General features: G+C 49.6%; 1 protein-coding gene across 1 annotated transcript in view; it reads left to right on the forward strand.

The window, feature by feature from the left end:
- zgc:158403 (tetratricopeptide repeat protein 39A) overlaps window positions 1-12,056 on the forward strand; it is an 89,288-nt gene that overhangs the window by 20,485 nt on the left and 56,747 nt on the right. The gene's annotated exons all lie outside the window — the stretch shown is intronic.

The raw sequence follows: 12,056 nt of genomic DNA on the forward strand, positions 1-12,056 counted from the left end.
ATGTTAACATAGAACATAGAACAGTACAGCACAGTACAGGCCCTTCAGCCCATGATGTTGTGCCGACCATTTATCCCCATCTAAGATCAACCTAACCTACACCCCTTCAATTTAGTGCCGTCCATGTGCCTGTCTAAGGGTCGCTTAAATGTCCCCAATTACTCTGACTGGTGTGTGTGTTTTGTGTGTGCGTGCATATTGGTGTGTGTTTTGTGTGTGTGTGCGTGCATGTTGGTGTGTATGTTTTGTGTGCGTGCATGTTGGTGTGTGCTTTGTGTGTGTGTGTGTGTTTTGTGTGTGTGTGCATGTTGGTGTGTGTGTTTTGTGTGTGCTTGCATGTTGGTGTGTGTTTGGTGTGTGTGTGCGTGCATGTTGGTAAGTGTGTTTTGTGCGCGTGTGCATGTTGGTGTGTGTTTTGTGTGTGTGTGTGCATGCATGTTGGTGTGTGTGTTTTGTTTGTGCGTGCATGTTGGTGTGTGTTTTGTGTGTGTGTGTGCATGTGTTTTGTGTGTGTGTGCATGTGTTTTGTATGTGTGTGCATGCATGTTGGTGTGTGTTTTGTGTGTGTGTACCTGCATGTTGGTGTGTGTTTTGTGTGTGTGTGTCTGCATGTTGGTGTGTTTTGTGTGTGTGTGCATGTTGGTGTGTGTTTTGTGTGTGCGCGGGCATGTTGGTGTGTGTTTTATGTGTGCGGGCGTGCATGTTGGTGTGTGTTTTGTTTGTGCGTGCATGTTGGTGTATGTTTTGTGTGTGTGTGTGCATGCATGTTGGTGTGTGTTTTATGTGTGTGTGCGTTCATGTTGGTGTGTGTGTTTTGTGAGTGCGTGCATGTTGGTGTGTGTTTTGTGTGTGTGTGTGTGTGCATGTATGTTGGTGTGTGTGTTTTGTTTGTGCGTGCATGTTGGTGTGTGTGTTTTGTGTGTGCGTGCATGTTGGTGTGTGTTTGTGTGTGTGTGTGCATGCATGTTGGTGTGTGTTTTGTGTGTTCATGCATGTTGGTGTGTGTTTTATGTGTGCGTGCATGTTGGTGTATGTGTGTGCATGCATGTTGGTGTGTGTTTTGTGTCTGTGTGCATGCATGTTAGTGTGTGTTTTGTGTGTGTGTGTGTGCATGTTGGTGTGTGTGTTTTGTGTGTGCGTGCATGTTGGTGTGTGTTTTGTATGTGTGTGCATGCATGTTGGTGTGTGTTTTGTGTGTGTGTGCATGCATGTCGGTGTGTGTTTTGTGTATGTGTGTGTATGCATGTTGGTGTGTGTGTTTTGTGTGCGCGTGCATGTTGGTGTGTGTTTTGTATGTGCGTGTGCATGCATGTTGGTGTGTGTTTTGTGTGTGTGCATGCATGTTGGTGTGTGTTTTGTGTGTGTGTGCATGCATGTTGGTGTGTGTTTTGTGTGTGTGTGAGTGCATGTTTTGTGTGTTTGTGTGCATGCATGTTGGTGTGTGTTTTGTGTGTGTGTCTGCATGTTGGTGTGTGTTTTGTGTGTGTGCGCATGCATGTTGGTGTGTGTTTTGTGTGTGTGTGTGCGTGCATGTTGGTGTGTGTTTTGTGTGTGTGCGTGCATGTTGGTGTGTATTTTGTGTGTGCGTGCATGCATGTTGGTGTGTGTTTTGTGTGTGTGTGCATGCATGTTGGTGTGTGTTTTGTGTGTGTGTGTGCATGCACGTTGGTGTGTGTTTTGTGTGTGTGTGTCTGCATGTTGGTGTGTGTTTTGTGTGTGTGTGTGTGCATGTTGGTGTGTGTTTTGTGTGTGTGTGCGTGCATGTTGGTGTGTGTTTTGTGTGTGTGTGTGCGTGCATGTTGGTGTGTGTTTTGTGTGTGTGTGTGCGTGCATGTTGGTGTGTGTGTGTGCATGCATGCTGGTGTGTGTTTTGTGTGTGTGCGTGCATGTTGGTGTGTGTTTTGTGTGTGTGTGTGCATGCATGTTGGTGTGTGTGTTTTGTGTGTGCGTGCATGTTGGTGTGTGCATGTGTTTTGTGTGTGTGCATGTGTTTTGTGTGTGTGCATGTGTTTTGTGTGTGTGTGCATGCATGTTGGTGTGTGTTTTGTGTGTGTGTGCATGCATGTTGGTGTGTGTTTTATGTGTGTGTGCTTGCATGTTGGTGTGTGTGTTTTGTGAGTGCGTGCATGTTGGTGTGTGTTTGTGTGTGTGTGCATGTATGTTGGTGTGTGTGTTTTGTTTGTGCGTGCATGTTGGTGTGTGTGTTTTGTGCGTGCGTGCATGTTGGTGTGTGTTTTGTGCGTGTGTGTGCATGCATGTTGGTGTGTATTTTGTGTGTGCGTGCATGCATGTTGGCGTGTGTTTTGTGTGTGTGTGCATGCATGTTGGTGTGTGTTTTGTGTGTGTGTGCATGCATGCTGGTGTGTGTTTTGTGTGTGTGTGCATGCATGTTGGTGTGTGTTTTGTGTGTGTGTGCATGCATGTTGGTGTGTGTTTTGTGTGTGTGTGTGCATGCATGTTGGTGTGTGTTTTGTGTGTGTGTGTCTGCATGTTGGTGTGTGTTTTGTGTGTGTGTGTGCATGTTGGTGTGTGTTTTGTGTGTGTGTGCGTGCATGTTGGTGTGTGTTTTGTGTGTGTGTGTGCGTGCATGTTGGTGTGTGTTTTGTGTGTGTGTGTGCGTGCATGTTGGTGTGTGTGTGTGCATGCATGTTGGTGTGTGTTTTGTGTGTGTGCGTGCATGTTGGTGTGTGTTTTGTGTGTGTGTGTGCATGCATGTTGGTGTGTGTGTTTTGTTTGTGCGTGCATGTTGGTGTGTGTTTTGTGTGTGTGTGTGCATGTGTTTTGTGTGTGTGTGCATGTGTTTTGTGTGTGTGTGCATGCATGTTGGTGTGTGTTTTGTGTGTGTGTGTGCATGCATGTTGGTGTGTGTTTTATGTGTGTGTGCTTGCATGTTGGTGTGTGTGTTTTGTGAGTGCGTGCATGTTGGTGTGTGTTTTGTGTGTGTGTGTGCATGTATGTTGGTGTGTGTGTTTTGTTCGTGCGTGCATGTTGGTGTGTGTGTTTTGTGCGTGCGTGCATGTTGGTGTGTGTTTTGTGTGTGTGTGTGTGCATGCATGTTGGTGTGTGTTTTGTGTGTATGCATGCATGTTGGTGTGTGTTTTGTGTGTGTGTGCATGCATGTTGGTGTGTGTTTTGTGTGTGTGTGAGTGCATGTTTTGTGTGTGTGTGTGCATGCATGTTGGTGTGTGTTTTGTGTGTGTGTCTGCATGTTGGTGTGTGTTTTGTGTGTGTGCGCATGCATGTTGGTGTGTGTTTTGTGTGTGTGCATGTTGGAGTGTGTTTTATGTGTGTGCGTGCATGTTGGTGTGTATTTTGTGTGTGTGTGCATGCATGTTGGTGTGTGTTTTGTGTGTGTGTGCATGCATGTTGGTGTGTATTTTGTGTATGTGTGCATGCATGTTGGTGTGTGTTTGTGTGTGTGCGTGCATGTTGGTGTGTGTTTTGTGTGTGTGTGTGCGTGCATGTTGGTGTGTGTTTTGTGTGTGTGTGTGCGTGCATGTTGGTGTGTGTTTTGTGTGTGTGTGTCTGCATGTTGGTGTGTGTTTTGTGTGTGTGTGTGTGCATGCATGTTGGTGTGTGTTTTGTGTGTGTGTGTCTGCATGTTGGTGTGTGTTTTGTGTGTGTGTGTGCATGCATGTTGGTGTGTGTTTTGTGTGTGTGTGCATGCATGTTGGTGTGTGTTTTGTGTGTGTGTGCGTGCATGTTGGTGTGAGGTTATTTTAAGAACCCCTCTCAGGGATATGTCCCTCGGCGAACTAATAATAATAATCTTTATTGTCACAAGTAGGCTTACATTAACACTGCAATTAAATTACTGTGAAAGGCCCCTAGTCGCCACACTCCGGCGCCTGATCAGGTACACGGAGGGAGAATTTAGAATGTCTAATTCACCTAACAAGCACGTCTTTCGGGACTTCATGGGAGGAAACCGGAGCATCCGGAGGAAACCCACGCTGACACGGGGAGGACGTGCAGACTCCGCACAGGCAGTGACCCAGCCGGGAATCGAACCTGGGACCCTGGCGCTGGGAAGCAACTGTGCTAACCACTGTGCTACTGTGCAGCCCACTCAGTCCAGGGGCTGTCCTCATCCTATGATTCAGCTGAAGGAAGAGTTGGGGCTAGATTCTCGGTTGGAGGTCCACCCACTTCTGCTGCTGGCAGAGTGGAGAATTTGGCCGCAATGCCACTCCAGCAAAATCCGCCGCCGGGCAATCAGAGAGGCGAAGGCCAAGACATCGGCCTTCCTCCTCTCCATGAGCTCCGGCTTCTCTGAGACCCCAAATATCGCCACCAAGGGGTCCGGTCCACCTCCTCCTCCACTATCCTGGCTAAGACCCGCCCAGAATCTTCCCAATTTTTCACAGCCCCAGAACATGTGCGCGTGATTCGCTGGCCCCCGCCCACACCTCTCACACTCATCTGCTACCCCCTGAAAGAACCCACTCATTCTCGCCCGAATCACATGCACCCCGTGCAACACCTTAAACTGTATCAGGCTCAGCTTTCACGAGAGGAGATCCCATTTACCCTACGCAGTGCCTCACTCCATACTCCTCAATTTATCTCCCCTCCTAACTCCCCTTCCCATTTCTCCTTGATCTTCACCACCAGCTCGCCTCCACTTTTTTTGAATAACTTGAGTCTCTGGCTTGGAACTTGAACCTGTTACATAGAATTATCGAGTCCCTATAGTGCAGAAGGAGGCTATTCAACCCATCAAGTCTGCACTGACCCTCCGAAAGCGCATCCTACCTAGGCCCACTCCCTCGCCCTATCCCTGTGACCCCATAAGCCCACCTAACTTGCCCACTAAGGCAATTTAGCATGACCACTCCACCTCACCTACATATTTTTGGACACTAAAGGGCAATTTAGTGTGGCCAATCCACCTAACCTGCCTGGGCGAACTAAGGGATGAGGACGTGCGAGCTGAGTACAGGAAGTTAGGAGATAAACTAAAATGCAGGACCTCCAATGAAGTAATCTCAGGACTATGCCCAGTTCCATGCGCTAGAGAGAGCAGGAATAAGAGGATAGATCAGATGAATGTGTGGCTGGAGACATGGTGTAGCTGGGAGGGATTCGGATCCTTCGGGCACTGGAACCGGTTCTGGGGAAGGTGGGACCTGTATAAATTGGACGGGTTACACCCAGGCACAGCTGGGACCAATGTCCTTGTGGGACCTTTGCTAGTTCTCTTGGGGAGTATTTAAACTAGTGTGGCAGGGGGATGGGATCCCAAGAGTACGATCAGATAGGTCAAAATCAGATCAGGAAAATGGAGGTAGAACATTAGATAATGGTGCAGAAGAGGTGAGGATGTACTTGGAATTACAGGGGAAGCAAAGTTAAAAAAGTTAGAAAATAGTGGGGTTAAACTGTTTGTACTTCAATGCAAGGAGTGTTACAAACAAGGTAGATGAGCTAAAGGTGCAGGTTGACACGTGGCAACAGGATGTTGTTGTTATAATGGAAACCTGGCTAAAGGAGGGGCAAAATTGACAGCTCAGTATCCCTGGTTATAGAGTCTTCGGGCATGAAAAAGTGGGAGGTTAAAAAAAAGGAGGGGAGTGGCACTAATGGTGAAAGAATCAATTCCAATTGTGAGAAGGGACGATATTCTAAACGGGTCAACAAACTGGTTGAGCTTAGAAATAGAAACGGGGCAGTCACACTACTGGGAGTATACTACAAACCCCCAAATAGTGAAAGAGAGATAGAAGGTCACATATGTCAGCAAGTCTCTGCCTGTAAGAACAAGAGGGAAATAATAGGAGACTTTCACTATCCCAATATCAACTGGGATTCAAACAATTTAAGGGGAAATGAGGGAGAAAGATTCATGCAGTGTGTCCAGGAAAGGTTTTTCAACCAATTAGTGACAAACCCAACAAGAGGAGATGCAATTCTAGACCTAGTCTTGGGGAACGAAGAAGGGCAAGTGGGTGAATTGACAGTTGGCGACCATATCGGGGATAGCGATCACAATTCATTTAGATTCAGCGTTACCATGGGAAAGGACAGCGATAAAGCAGGAATAAAGTGCGGAATTCCCCCCCCCCCCCCACGCCGGGTGGGAGAATCGCCGGGGCGCCGAGCGAGTCCTGCCACGCCACCCCGGCACCCGCATGCGATTCTCTCCCCCCCCCCCCCCCAAACCGGTGCTGCGAGATTCACGGCTGGCCGCTTGGAGAATCGCTGCTCGCCGTTTGTAACGGGCGAGCGGCGACTCTCCGGCCCGGATGGGCAAAGCGGCCTGCCCAACACGACAGGTTCCCGCCGGCGCCGTCCACACCTGGTCGGTGCCGGCGGGAACAGCGTGGGAACGCTGGGGGGGGGGGGGGGGTGCGGCCTGTGTGAGGGGGAGGTGGTTCTTGCACCGGGAAGGGCCTCAAAAAGGGTCTGGCCCACGATCGGCGCATGCGCGGGTGACGTCATTTATGCGGCGCCAAGGCCCGGCGCGCGTAAATGACGCGGCGACGCTATTAGCCCCCCGGAGGTGGGAGAATAGGGGGCTGGGGGCGGCCTCCGACACTGGAGTGAAACACTCTGGTTTTCACTCCGGCGTCGGGACTCGATGGGAGAATTGCGCCCAAAGATTTTGAACTGGGGAAAGCAAATCTTGCAGAAATGAGAGGGGACTTGACTGGTGGACTGGATGGCATTGCTAGAGGATAATGGGAAGCACTAAAAAGTCAGATCCTAAATGTGCAAAGAAGATATGTCCCCTCCAAGAATAAGAGTGGTTCTGCCGAATCTAGACGCCCCCCCCCCCCACTGTTGTCTCGAGGATTACGGGGAAAAATCAAGCAGAAAAAGAAAGTGTAAAATTGGCACAAAGAAGTAAGCACTGCAGATCGCCTCGACGAGTATAGGAAGCGCAGGGACAAAGTCGAAACGGAAATGAGGAAATTAAAAAGAGGCCATGAAAATAAATTAGCAAGAAAAGTTAAGACAATCCAAAGATGTTTTCATGGTAAAAGGTTAGTTGAGGAAAAAGTGGGACCTATCAGAGATGAAGAAGGGACCGCGTGTGGAGATACAGAGGCTGTGGGAAGGGTTTTAAATGAGTAGTTTGTCTCTGAGTTTGCAAAGGTAATGGGCGATGTAGATATCGTAGTCCAGGAGGAATCCTGAGGTACTGGACGGGATAATCATTAAATAGCAAATGCGCTGAGGATGATTTTTCAATCCTCACTAGACACGGGAGGGACCAGAGGTCTGGAGAAATGCAAATGTAGTTCCATGGTTTAAAAAGGGATCGAAGGGAATGCCGAAGAATGATAGGCCATTTAGTCTTAACGTCGGTGGTGGGCAAATTAGTAGAATCAATCCTGAGAGATAGGATTAATTGTCACATAGAAAGACATGGAATAGTGAGGGATAGTCAACATGGACTTGTTAAAGAAAGGGCGTGCCTTGAATGCTTTGAGGAAGTGACAAGAAGGGTTGATGATGGTGTTGGTGCTCGAAGGATATTGAGACGCAGCGTGCGCGAGTGATCAGTCTTCATTGCCTTTTTATCAATAAGGAGAACTAGAGAATCCCTAAGGCTCTGCCCAATTGTGAACTGTCAGCCTTTTTATAAGGAATTTCTTATAACTTCCAGTAAAGATAATTGTTTCTAGTTACGCACACCGGTAAATTATTTACATATGATACAAAGAGGTAGGCCCAAGGCAATATCTGTTTAATTGCGCCCCATCGCAATGTCGTAATCCTTAGGAGTAGCTGGATGGAATGTCCATTCAGACAATGATCACTTAATCATTTTTTTTTTTTTTTTTTATAAATTTAGATTACCCAATTATTTTTTCCAATTAAGGGGCAATTTAGCGTGGCCAATCCACCTACTCTGCACATTTTTGGGTTGTGGGGGCGAAACCCACGCAGACACGGGGAGAATGTGCAAACTCCACACAGACAGTGACCCAGAGCCGGGATCGAACCTGGGTCCTCGGTGCCGTGAGGCGGTTATGCTAACCACTTGGCCACCGTGCTGCCCCATGATCACTTAATCATGTCTTTATTACAGCTTTGGTGTTGTTAGCAAGGACATTCAGCTGTGTGCTGCTGATATAGTGAAACATTCCCCTTTGTGCTGTTGATCTCACGCACATGCAGAGACAGCCAGTCTACAGTGAGGGTGCGCTAGATGCGGGGGAGGACCAGCAAACCACGTTCACATGTTCTGGGCATGTCCTAAGTTTAGGGGATACGGGGAGGGATTTGCGGGGATCATGTCCCGGGTGCTAAAAACAAGGGTGGTGATGAGTCCAGGGGTGGCAATCTTTGGGGTTTCGGAAGACCCGGGAGTCCAGGGCGAGAAAGAGGCCGATGTTCTGGCCTTTGCTTCCCTGATAGCCCGGCGACGAATACTGCTGGCATGGAGGGACTCAAAACCCCCGAAGACCGAGTTGTGGCTTTCGGACATGTCAAGTTTTCTGTGTATGGAAAAAATTAAGTTCGCCTTGAGGGGATCTGTATTCGGGTTTGCCTGAAGGTGGCAACCATTCATCGACTTCTTCGCGGGAGAGTGAACGTCAGCAGGGGGGGGGGGTAATTAGAGTAGAGTGGGAGGGATAAATAGGCGGGTAGTGTCTATGGGAGAGGAGCGGGTTGTGCAGTATGGTTTGATTGAAGTATTGATTTTACGTTGATGTTTGTACATTTTTGCCTTTTTTTGTTGTTATCTGTAACTGTTTGCAATGCTGAAAAATACCTCAATAAAATTGTTTGGTGTAAAAAAAAGTTGATTCACTAACAGGAAACAAAGGGTAATAGTCAATGGATGCCCTTGCAATTGGAAAGTTGTGTCAAGTGGTGTTCCACAGGGCTCGGTGTTGGGACCCTGACTGTTATATATTAACGATTTGGATGTGAACGTGGGGGGCACGGTTGGGAAATTTGCAGACGACACAAAGATTGGCCAAGTGGTGGACAGTGTAGAGGATAGCTACAATCTCCAGAATGTTATAGATGGATTGGTGGAGTGGGCGATAAAGTGGCAGATGGAATTTAACATAGAGAGGTGCGAGGTCATGCATTTAGGGAGGTTAAACAGTAATAGGGAGCACACAGGAAATGGGAATACACTAAGAGGGGTAGATGAAGTGAAAGATCTTGGTGTACAGGTACACAGGGCCCTAAAGGCAGCAGTTCAAGTCGACAAGGTTGCAAAGAAATCATATGGAAGCTCTCCTTCACTGGTAGAGATATGTGGCTGGGTTCCCCACAGCCCGCACCGAAATCGTGTTTGGCGCGGGGGAGGAGAATCAACTTTCCCGATGGAATGGGGGCTGGCGCCCCTCCAGCAATTCTCCGGGCCCCGAATATCTGCGCGTTTGCGATTTACTCTGCGCGGGGGGGGGGGGGGGGGGGACTAGTGCCAGAGGCCCGCCCAGCGATACTCCGCTCCCGACCGGCCGAGTTCCCGACGGCGTGGAGCTCACATGGACTCAGTCCGCAGCCACCCTGGTGGGGGGATCGGGCGCCGTGGGGGGGGGGGGGGGGCCTTATGGGCGGCCGGGGCACAGATCGGGCCGGTCCGATACAGGAGCGCGGGAGGGGGGGGGGGGGGCATACGTTACGGTCCGAATCCGCCACGGTGCTCAGCGCGGCCGCTAGAGGCTGCCGCCGTGCGCATGTGCGGACTCGAAACCGGAAGTGCGGGGGCCGAATCTGCAGCCAAAGCTGTGTGAATTACTCCAGGTCCCTGCTAGTCCCCTGAAGGTAAGTGAAGCGGTCTATCTTATTTTTGAGGAAACTCGGGAGTGCAACCCCAACGTTTTTACGCCGGCGTGGGGAACATAGCGCCACTTTGGGAATGTCCCGCCCTCAGTATATATAAGTAAGGATATAATGTTGGGATTGAGGGCAGCACGGTGGCCTAGTGGTTAGCACAACCGCCTCACGGCGCTGAGGTCCCAGGTTCGATCCCGGCTCTGGGTCACTGTCCGTGTGGAGTTTGCACATTCTCCCCGTGTCTGCGTGGGTTTCGCCCCCACAGCCCAAAGATGTGCAGAGTAGGTGGATTGGCCACGCTAAATTGCCCCTTAATTGGAAAAAATAATTGGGCAATCTAAATTTAAAAAAAAAAAATTATGTTGGGATTGTACAAAACACTGGTGAGGCCACAGCTGGAGTAGTGTGGGCCGTTCTGGCCACCACATTACAGGAAGGAGGTTATTGCTCTGGAGAGAGGGCAGAGGAGGTTTACAAGAACGTTGCCTGGACTGGGAAAGTGTAGCTACGAGGGGAGATTGGAGAGGTTGGGGTTGTTTTCCTTGGAGGAAGGCTGAGGGGTGACTTAATTGAGGTGTACAAAATTATGAGGGGAAGAGATAGGGTGGACAGGATAACATTGTTTCCCGTGGTGGAGAATTCTAGAACCGGGGCAGATTCAAGGCAGAAGGTATGGAAGGTTTTTACGCAGAGACCCTAAACTCTTTTAAAATTTAGAGTACTCGATTCTTTTTTTCCAATTAAGGGGCAATTTTAGCGTGGCCAATTCACCTACCCTGCGCATATTTTGGGCTGTGGGGTGAGACCCACAAAGACACGGGGAAAATGGACTCTTTTTAAAGAAAAGTACCTGGATCTGCACCTTTGTGCTCTAAGCTACAGGGCTATGGGCCGGGTGCATGGAGGTGGGATTAGAAAGGGCACCTGGGTCTCCTTGGTCTGGCATGGAGAAGATGGGCTGAATGGCCTCCTTATGTGCTGTAACTTTTCTACGGTTCTACCTTTGGACTGTGGGAGGAAACCGCAGCACCCGGAGGAAACCCACGGCGACACGGTGGGGAACGTGCAGACTCCGCACAGTCACCCGAGGCCGGAATCGAACCAGGGACCCTGGCGCTGTGAGGCAGCAGTGCTAACCACTGTGCCGCCCTTAACCTTCGACACAGTGACACCCACTGACCCGCAGCTTACACTGGACTAATTAATAATTCAGGAGTAACTCATTTTGCGAAGTTTGAAAAAAAAAAAGGATATCTAGGTGAAAACAGGGAGCCTAAAGTTTGAACAGGAGAACAAATATGATAGTCGCTAGGTAACGCCAAATATAACTCGTCGAGGGAAGGCGATCGATAGGCTAGTGGGTCAGAGTCCAGCAATTGGAGATAGTATCAGAGCCGAGAGTGGTTAGAATGTGGGACACTGCACCACACAAACCAGCTGAGGTGACTAGCCATGATATCTTCAAAGGGAAGCGTGAAATGTTCGCAAAGGGGAAAGGAATGTGCCAGTAGGGTGAGATAAGTTAATGTGGACGGCGGCTGATTTGGAGCCCAAATGCCGGAATAGCCTTGTTGGGCTGAATGGCCTGTTTCTGCCCTGCTGCATTGTGGGTATTGACCGCCAGGTTGCCGGTCACTCACCTCCCGGAGGCAATGATCTTTTGCAAAACGAGGGGCAATGGTTGGGCCACGTGGTGTGGGACTGGATTCACCTGGAGGCCTGAGCTACATTGAACTGACCGACTTAGGAAAGTGAGGGATGGGGTAAGACCAGCAGGCCCTATGAGGCAGCCGTTGCCGTGCCGATGGTCAACCTATGAGCACTGTTGACGAGAGCTCCCCTCAGCCACGCAATGTCCTGTAAGGCAATGAAATATTTTTGAAGCGTAGTCACTGTAACATCGGAAATGTGGCGGCCAATTTGCCCAATCAGGATCTCACAATAAAAGAGCAATGCAATAATGACTGGAGCATCTGTCGGTAAAGGGATAAATACTGGCCAGGACACCGGGGCAAACTCCCCTTCTCGTCCTCAAATTCTTCTTTGCGTCCACACGGGCGGGCAGATGGGGCCCCGGTTTGACATCTCTTCCCAGAGATGGCGCCGCTGACAGGGCTGGGCTCCCTCAGTGCTGCCCTGGGACTGTTGGCCTAGACTCTGGGCTCAAGTCTCTGGAGTGGGTCTCGAACCCTCAGTCTGCCGACTCAGGTGAGGGAATGCTACAACTGAGCCGTGGCTGACAGCTAATGGCTGGAGGGGCAAGCTTCACCCATCATCACGCGCCCCAGGAACCCCCTAGAAGGCTGAGC

This window comes from Scyliorhinus canicula, chromosome 25, assembly GCF_902713615.1.
Source record: "Scyliorhinus canicula chromosome 25, sScyCan1.1, whole genome shotgun sequence".
Taxonomy (NCBI): Eukaryota; Metazoa; Chordata; class Chondrichthyes; order Carcharhiniformes; family Scyliorhinidae; genus Scyliorhinus; species Scyliorhinus canicula.